We start from the raw sequence: 9,765 nt of genomic DNA on the forward strand, positions 1-9,765 counted from the left end.
CGTGTCAGAGAAGGGCAACAGAGGTGGTGAAGAGTCTGGAGCACAGTTCTCATAGATACCAGCTGAGGGAGCTGGGGTTATTTAGTCTGCAGAAAAGGAGGCTCAGGGGGAACCTTATCACTCTTTATGACTACCTGAAATGAGGTTGTAGTGAGGTGGGTCTTGGTCTTTTCTCCTAGGAAACAAGTGACAAGATGAGAGGAAATGGCCTCAAGTTCCATCAGGGGAGGTTTACATTAAATATTAAGAAAAATTTCTTCACTGAAAGGTTGTTATGGCATTGCAATGGGTTGCCCTGCAAAGTGATGGAATCACCAGCCCTAGAAGTGTTCAAAAGGTGTGTGGATGTGGTCCTTTGGGATACAGTTTATTAGTGAACACAGTGGTGCTAGGTTAATGGTTGGATTCAATGAACTTGGAGGTCTTATCCAACCTTAGTGATTCCATGATTCTAATTCTACAAAAAAAATAGAATACATAATTTTTAAAGGCCACTTCAGTTTTGTGCATTTATATGTGATATTATCAAAGGCAAAGATTTTGCTTATGAAATTAGCTTACTTGAGAAGCTGATTTACATTTTTCAAAGCACATGAAACCCTAATGTTTGTCGGGAGAATGCAAACATTGCTATCAAGAAACGTCTTCTGAAATATACAGGTTGGCAGATGGACACCATTCAGGACAGATGGAGACACAGGTATTCAGTACCTTCAATACCCTTTTTTTTAAGATTTCCCTTTTTTGGACTACCTTTTTAATTTTAAAGCTTGTTTTTGTTGCATTCTGCTTGCTTCTCAGGTTATAATGAGAAAAATATGAAGGGTTCTCAACATTATAAGGAGCACTTCAGTGCCTAAGCATAGACACTTAGTTCTGCTTTACAAGTATGAAATAGCACTAGATATCCAAGGCATTGAACAGATGCCATTGCACAGAGAATCCATGGAAGGCCCAAATCCTTCTGGAGCAGAGGTTAGAGGACAGGCAAAATACAGTACATATTAAGGAACTAATTCTGTTTTCCATTTCAGTGAAGGTGAAGCTAAGAGTGCAACAAATACCTTTAAATGTAAGTATTTATTTTTGTTAGGTAGCATGTCTAATAAAAAAAACAGATGTAAAGGTAATATATTTTCATACATAACCTTGTTGTAATGAATTATGTAAGAATATTGGGCATTATATGTGAAGGCAGTTTTCTACTAATACAGTTCCAAACCATAGCACTTCATGTATCTCAGAGTATCTCAGATTTGATTTGTCTTCCAAAAGGTTGTTTTACCTAAGTACTACTATTTTAAAGGTGTGTGAATATTTTAGGATATTTTATATTAATAAGCCTGTAAGTGGTAATAATCCATAGCAGTACAGTATATATCATATACAATAGGATAATAGTAACACCAAATTATTATCAGATAGTAAATAAAAATCTCTATGTTTGGATCACTCCCTCTTTTGCTCCACAGTATTCATTTCAAAATTGTTTATAAAAACAGTTGTGCCCAGGATCCCTTCTGGAGGGGAACTATACTTTCCTGTCTCCAAGCAAAAGCTAAGAGCAGTTTGATGGATTGAATTGCTTCAACAAGCACTCACAGACAGTACCAGTAGAACAGTGACATCTCACTCACCTACATAGTACCCGTCTTCAGCATTTTGTTAACAGACCTTACATTCTTCCACAATAAATATTCTTTGTTGTGCATACAAAAACCCCAAACAAACAAACCAACCAAAACAAAATTAACATCATACCTTCAAACACAAATATGGTGTTCTGTCTACCAGCCCTAAAGTTACCATGGGAATATTATAAGAAATCACTAGCTATTAAATAATTATTTGGACCATCCTAGAAATAATTTTTTCACCTGTACCATATCCTCACACAGGGTCCAAGAATCTGCCCAACCATTTTTTTCAGACTTGTCAGAATATTTGTGCAGAGGTCTTCAGGCCCCCAAAAGTATCAAGTGTGGCCTGTGATATCAAAGACAATGTTAAGAATTGATACATTCATGTGGTATATGTGTGGGAAGAATCCAAGTATCATATTTCGATCTTTTGGCATGACTGAAAAGCTAACATGTATGAACAGACCCAGAGTCCTGCAAAATAGATTCTGACCCAACCATTACCCTGTCTACTGTGGTCTGTGGGCACAATCAGTCCACATCAGAGGAGGCTGGCCACAAGCGTGATGAATGTAAGCTAATTGGTTTGAAGAATAGGGAATGTTCTTAAGAGAAGGTCACAAATATAGAAGAGTTTAGGAGAAATCATGAGTAACAGGACTACTGAAATGCTCAGACATTTCTGAACAGTGATGAGACTGGACTGAAAAACTAAAATGTAGAAGACAGTGGAAGCAGTGAATGCCTCAGTGTTTTAAAGCATAACTGATTGGTTTTGGTTAGGAAGAACAGTGATTTTATTTAAACAGATTGTGTTGAAATATTTGGATATCAGACAATTTATTTGCTAAGTTCAGTCCACTCCTGAAAATTTCAGTTCCAAATGTCATAATATAAATATGGGCAGAATGGAATGATTTTCTTGTATTTCACTGGTCACATTACATTACATTTTATGACAAGCATTTGCATTTAAAATACATTTCATCAAGTATGCTAGTTACTCTACACCCAAAGTTCAAACACAGTACTTGATTCATGGTGCAAATGCTATTCTGTTGATGGGATTTTAATAAAAACTGCATCTAGAAACATGATGACTATTAAAAGTAATCTCAGAGAGATAAAGAGCCTGTCTAATAATTCATAAAATTCTTATAGGACAGTGAAAAAGCATTCAAAACATAACTAAATTAAGTTGACATAATGAAAAAGTTGATCATTGGAGGTTTTCTGTAATCAGATGCTTAATTTGATTTTTTTGTTTTGTTTTGTTTTCTAAATGTATTACCCTAATTAGACATCCAAAAACACATTTCAAAATTGAGTACAAGACAAAGTTTTAAAGTTGATGATTAGTGTATTATGATCAGTTAATTATGATAAGAACCTTTTGTTCATGCATCTTGATGGGGCTTTTGAAAATACGCATTATTACATCTGTTTCTAAAAAGAGTGAAAAGGAAGATCCTGGGAACTATTGACCAGTCATCCTCACCTCCATGCCTAATTATGGAACAGATATTACTGGAAGACATGTTGAAACATATGAAAGATAGGGAGGTGATTAAAGACAGGCTTTAAACTGAGAGTAGATTTAGATTTGATACAAGGAAGACTTTTTTTACAATACAGGTGGTGAGACAGCAGAGAAACTGTGGATACCTCATCACTGAAAGTGTTCAAAGTCAGGCTGGATAGGGCTTTGAGCAACTTGTCTAGTGAAAGGTGTTCCTGCCCATAGCAGGTGGTTGAACTAGATGATCTTTAAAAGCTTCTTCTGACTCAAACCATCCTATTATTCTATGATTCTATATTATTCCTAAAAGTTATATTTTTTCATGGAAATAGATTGAGGAATTTAATGAATCTCCACCAATTTTACTACTATGATTCAGTCTAAATGTTAGGCACTGTAAAACAGAATCTTACTATCACTGGGGATAAAAGGAAATTAATACATTGTCTTCTACAGCTAGAGAGTGGAATAAAGAGTAATTGGAAGTTGTTAAAAAGAAACTCTTTCAGCTGGTCAAAATTAATAGTTTAAAACATATTTTTTTCTAATAATGATTGAAGAAGTTACTGAGAGCAGGTAAAATGGAGTCTCTGACTACAACAGACAAAAAAAAGTAGAAGAATAATGGTCCTCTTGTAATAACTTTGACATTGTTATTGTTGCAAATTAGGATTGAACTCACTCTCACTGGCACACCATTGCAGCTTTACTATAAATCCTTAGATTTCTTACTGAGAGAATCAGTTTTTATAGTTTTAAAACTTCATTCAATCTCACAAGGGATTACCCTCAAAAGAATTCACTATTATGGTTTAAGAAAGATTAACATTAAAGCTCCTCTTTACTCTATGGCAAAAAAAGACTTTGACCCTGATTAAAAACATAGAAAGAACATATTTATGTTTCCAGACATAGAACAAAAACGAGAAGAATTTCATAGTCTGATGCCATGGGTTAATATCATAGAAACATAGAATCATAGTACAGTTTGGGTTGGAAGGGACCTTAAAGGCCATCTAGTTCAAAACCCTGCCATGGTCAGGGACATCTTCTGCTGGACCAGATTGCTCCATTCAATCTGGCCTTGACTACTTCAGGGAATGGGACATCCACAGTTTCTCCAGGCAATGTTGTCCAGTGCCTTACCACCCTAACAGTAAAGAATTTCTTCACTACGTCTAACCCAAACCTACTCTTTTTCTTTTTGAAACTATTCTTTCTTGTCCTGTCACTATATGCCCTTGTAAAAAGTCCCCCTCCAACTTTCTTGTGGGCCCCCTTCAGGTACTGGAAGGCTGCTTGAAGGTCTCTCTGGAGTCTTCTCTTCTACAGGGTGAACATCCTCAACTCTCTCAGTCTGTCTTGACAGGAGAGGTGCTCCAGCCCTCTGATCATCTTCATGGCCTTCCTCTGGACTCAATCCAAGAGATCCATGTCCTTCTCTCGGGCGCCCAAGAGCTGAACATAGTACTCCAGATGGAGAATAGAGATGGAGAATCACCTCTCTTCACCTGTTGATTATTGTTTCTTTTGATGCATCCCAGGATATGATTGGCTTTCTGGTCCAAAAACATACATGATCCATCATGTTGAGCTTCTTGTCAATACACACACCGAAGTCTTTCTCCTCAGAGTTGCTTTCAATTCATTATTTTCCCAGCCTTAGATTTATGCTTGAGGTTGTCCTGACACACATGCAGGACTTTGCACTTGCCTTGTTGAACTTCATGAGGTTCATACGGGACCACCTCTTCAGCTTGTCAAGTTCTCTATGGATGGCATTCCTTCCTTCCAACGTGTTGAACACACCACACAGCTTGGGATTGTTGGGTAAATTTGCTGAGGACGCTCTCAATCCCACTGTCCCACTGCCCGTCACATCTGTGTTTAACATAGACAATAAACAGTGCCAGTGCTAATGTGGATCTCTGAGGAACACCACTCGTCACTGCTTTCCACTTGGACATTGAGGTGTTGAGTGCAATTCTTTAAATCTGACCATGCAGTTAATTCCTTATCCACCAGGTGGATAATCTATGTCTCTCCAGTTTACAGACAAGGATGTCATGAAGGACAGTGTCAAAGCTATGCACAAGTTCAGGTAAATGACATCATCTGCACTCCCGTTATCCACTAATGTTTTTATCCTCCTGTAGAAGGCTACCAAAGTTTTCAAGCACAATGGTTGTTAGAGAACAGCTTCTGTCTTACAACTCTTTAAATGATACGTTTTCCATACGTGCACATGCCTTTTCTTTAGGGGGAAAAAAATTATTAAATGTCTTTGAGTATCAGATTTCTTTCTTATGCCAAAAATCATTCCTTAGGGAGTAGAGACATTAGTTCTGTTTAAAGTATTTTTGATAAGTTTTTGCACTAAATATTGAAACTTGAATACAGGTGCATATTTATGCATGAGTCACATTGACAAATGTTTAAATTAGCAGCTCCCCTGTAGAAATATGATTTACCCAAACACATATGGTATTTTTGTTTTGTTTTGGGGAAAAAAATGTATACAGTAATGTGGACTTTGGAATTGAAGTAAAAATTTTGTCAGGAAATAAAATATCTGTTATAAATTTTTCTACATGTGCTACCTCATGTCATGTAAAGTGTGTGTCCTGAAGTACACTTCCTGAATCCTGTACAAAAGCTGTTCTTAGCACTATCTCACTTAATACTTGCTTCAGACCTGTGTATCAAGTGAAACTGAGGTCAAAATTCTGCTTTCTGATACCCATGTTATGGTTTCATTCTTACTGTGTGGGTCACTTACATGCCTCTGAGTAGATTCTACTTCATTCAAGTAATTTCATCTAATATTATAGGAATAGAAAATTTCCCAAATTGCAGGTACTACAAATCTCTGATTAAACTCATAACAAAGAGTCCTGGAAGAAGGAATAGAGAGGGAGTATAAAACTGTCAGACAAAGCTAACATGTGAGTGAGTCTGATAAATAAGGTGATGCATGAACTTCAGTAAGCAAAGTTACAAACCTGAAAACTAATGGACTGACAGTTTGGCAATGAAAAGACAGAGAAGGAAAAAGTCTTGATGAACAGTCTGTCTTATGCATCTTTGCTGCACCAAATATGATGAAGGTCATTAGAAGGAAGTTTGGAATAAAGAGAAATCAATTGTCTGTGATGAATGCATGGACACGGGTAGTTTGTCTTGATTGAATGGAGTGCTGTATCTTCAAAATATTTTTTGATTAGAACCTGACTGAGTGATGACAACACTATGTCAAACAGAAGAAAGCTTCATTACTCTAGAGGAAGTGAGGAAAGACTATTAAACACCATTTTCTAGACAAGAAATTAGTTTCTGAAGAATTTCCCACAAGCTTTTTCAAGGTATCTCGTACAAATTTTTAATAAAGAGACAGATAAATTTTGATCAATTGAAAAGCAGTTCCTTAGTAACATATATACTATAAAATGTAATGTTGGAACATGGAATTATTTTTACTTGGTGAACTATCACAAATGTGATAAAATTTCTCCACGCAAAAATTTTAAATTTTTCCTTTTTGATTGACAGTTAAAAATGAAATTGAATTAATATAGATAGAAGTTAAAAAACTGTAGACAAATACACATGCATACATTCAATTCTTTTTATTCTTATTGTCAATAGCATCTTCTGGTTGTTTTTGTTTCCCTCTTTCGAAACAGAAACAATTTTCAGACTGCTTTATGCCTACATGCAGTCCTGGGAGCTCTATTTAACAACACGTGCTTATAAGCTGTATACTCAGTCCTCAGTAAGCTGACAGTCCTACCTCTACTTGCCAAACAGGGCAAAATTCCCTAAAAGGAAAGTTATAAAATGTGTATTGCATATTGCTTTATCTTAGGAGACAGTGCAGGAAATAATGTCTGTTACAAAGTCTGTCTGACATTTTTCATTATAAAATACAATTTTCAGTTGCTTAGATAAATTAACTAAGTATCAATTGAGTACATGGACTATCGCATTTCTCAGAATGTGGTAAATTAATTCACCAATGCTCATACTCCCTCCAAACAGAAGCTTCAGATTCACAGAGAAATGAAGCATTTCAGGGATGCAAGAATTGAGCAAAATTCCCCTCTATTGATACAGATTATTTCCTGATGTAACCAAAAGTCTAGCTTTTGGTTACATCAACAGAGTGTCCTGGAGAAGCATTAAACAATAAACTCAGCTCAAGACTAGGGGTGAGAAGAGAATAAAATAATAAATGAAAGAGGTCGAATCAAAGGTAAAGAGGAGGAAGGCAGAGCCATTGGATGGAGGAAAGCCATTGGATGCCACTTGCAGAGACAGGATGAGGATCAAGAAGAGGGAACTTCAGATGATATAAATGGAAAAACCGATTGTGTGGTTTGATGTACAGAAGGCAATAAGATAGCTGTATGGGTTGGTATGACAACAAGAAACACACTAGGAATATTCACCAGGAATTAATTTTCTTGTAGTATAACTTTCTAGCCTCATTCTTAGGTGGTTTTTAGGATAGACTGGTGTAGTATGCCTATTTGCAGTCTTGAATGTGAAATGTTTGCAGATTTGAATCTATCCTTGTGTGCTATTCTAGTACCTGGAATACATTTTCAGATTATTTTGTTGTCTAGGAAATAACTGTGAAATCCTATTCTAAAAGCATTCCTCTTGTGCCCCCTTCAAGACTCCAAATGCTTGGAGGTATTGAGGTTTTTCATCACAAAACTCTACATTGTTGCACTTAAATTCTTAACCTCAATGACAACACAGACCAAAGTCTGGGCTTTTCTCAAAATATGTCATCAAACATGAGAAATTGCATTAAAAATCTGTCATAAATGAATCCTGAGAGGATGAAGTTAGTCGAGATATAAAGATGTCTGTACATTCTTGCATTATGACTTTTTTTTCTGTAAATGTGTTCTACACTGGGAAGTGTTAGGTAGCTATAGAACAGACATGTAAGAATATCCTCAGTGTGACAGCTTCACAGTTTTGATGTCTCATAATTACTCTGCAGGAAAGAAATATTATTTCCATTTTACAGGTAACACATTGAAGCATAGAGACAAGTGCTTTGCTCAAAGTTAACACTGTGTTAACAGTGGATAAGTAAATGTCCCAGAGTAGCTACTGGGCAGATATATAGTCATCTTTTAAAATGGAAGAATATAGTATTAGGACAGGTTCAGATAGTTACACACATACCCTTGTGCACATATAGTCAGGGCCTCTGGAAAGACTTGTATACTGTCTGGATATCACCAAAAAAATGATAAAGTCAAAAATTAAGTATAATAGACACATTCAATGTTCTGTGTCTGAAGAACATAATCTCTTGTCCTACTGTGTGTTTTGAAACCTGTGTTTTTTACACTATAACACTGCTTAACTAAAAGCCTCCTGTTGAAATCTCATTTATGAGTGGTGGTGGATGTAACATTTTAATCTGTTTAGACAATAAAGTCAAAATGTGTCCCATGAGAGGTATGTCAGGCAGCTACACAAATCCTTCATTGTCTCAACTAAGATCACTTTCTGAATTGCAAAGTTGCAGTAATTGTTACAGATTAAAACTACAGTTTCAAGTTCTCATATTTAAAGAATACCCTTAGCTTCACTGATACAAGTTTTTTTTTGGGTAACATTTCTTGTTTATGAAACACCTTAAATATCTTAGAAGTCAAAAATTACAGGAGAATATGTTTTGGTTTAAGCATTGCTACAGCATAGAAAATATATTAGCAGTTCTTCTTGTGCTTAATAGTCTCTTGCTTATGTCAACAAAACCATACCACTTCAGTAAGTGTTCAGGAAATAATTTTGGTTCACACAAAAGAGATGAAAACTTGTCATGTTTCAAACCTAGCATGGTTTAATATCTGATCTGTTCCTTAGTCTACTCTGCCTGGGAGATATCTCCATTAATTTTGTCTTTTTTGTAGATGGTGGTCAATATTGACACAAACATGGTGACTGGGATTGTGCTCCGGATTCAGTCATCTGTGTTTATGTGTCTGCAGTGCAGACAATTGCATGTGAGCTAATTGTGTGTGTCTAAGCTCCTGCTACAGTCCAACAGCAATAAACAGTTAATGCAGTCCATGAACTGAAGTGAACTATTCAAATATAGGCATCCAAGTTAGAGTGAGAAAAACAGTTCCCCATAGTCCATTGTCGATGAGATCTGCATCCTTTATGAGCACCTAGTCTGCTAAAATTTATATTGTATATGCCTAAACTTGTGTGTCTGGATACAGAGCTGAATACTGCCCAAGGAGCTAGTCTCATACAGGTGTGCAAAGATTCTTCTAGTGGTGCACGCTTCAGTCTGTTGGGCATTTGTAGCCATTGTAGCCCTGTAGCATGTCTGACGATTCATTATCAGAGGAAGACCAATTCCAGGTTTTAAATACTCTTTGAAGGTCTACACCTCACACAGCTGTTGAAGTATTAGAAATGTAAAGCAATACTCTAACGAGTCCAGGCCTAAGGACACCACATTTTTTGATAACAGAAGTTCCTTGGTTTGTCAGGACTCAGACCTTGGGTATGACTTCCTTTTCAGACAGTGGCCTCCACTTGGAATTCTGTAGGCCATCTTCAGAACCC

This window comes from Chiroxiphia lanceolata, chromosome 1 (genome assembly GCF_009829145.1).
Source record: "Chiroxiphia lanceolata isolate bChiLan1 chromosome 1, bChiLan1.pri, whole genome shotgun sequence".
Lineage (NCBI taxonomy): Eukaryota > Metazoa > Chordata > Aves > Passeriformes > Pipridae > Chiroxiphia > Chiroxiphia lanceolata.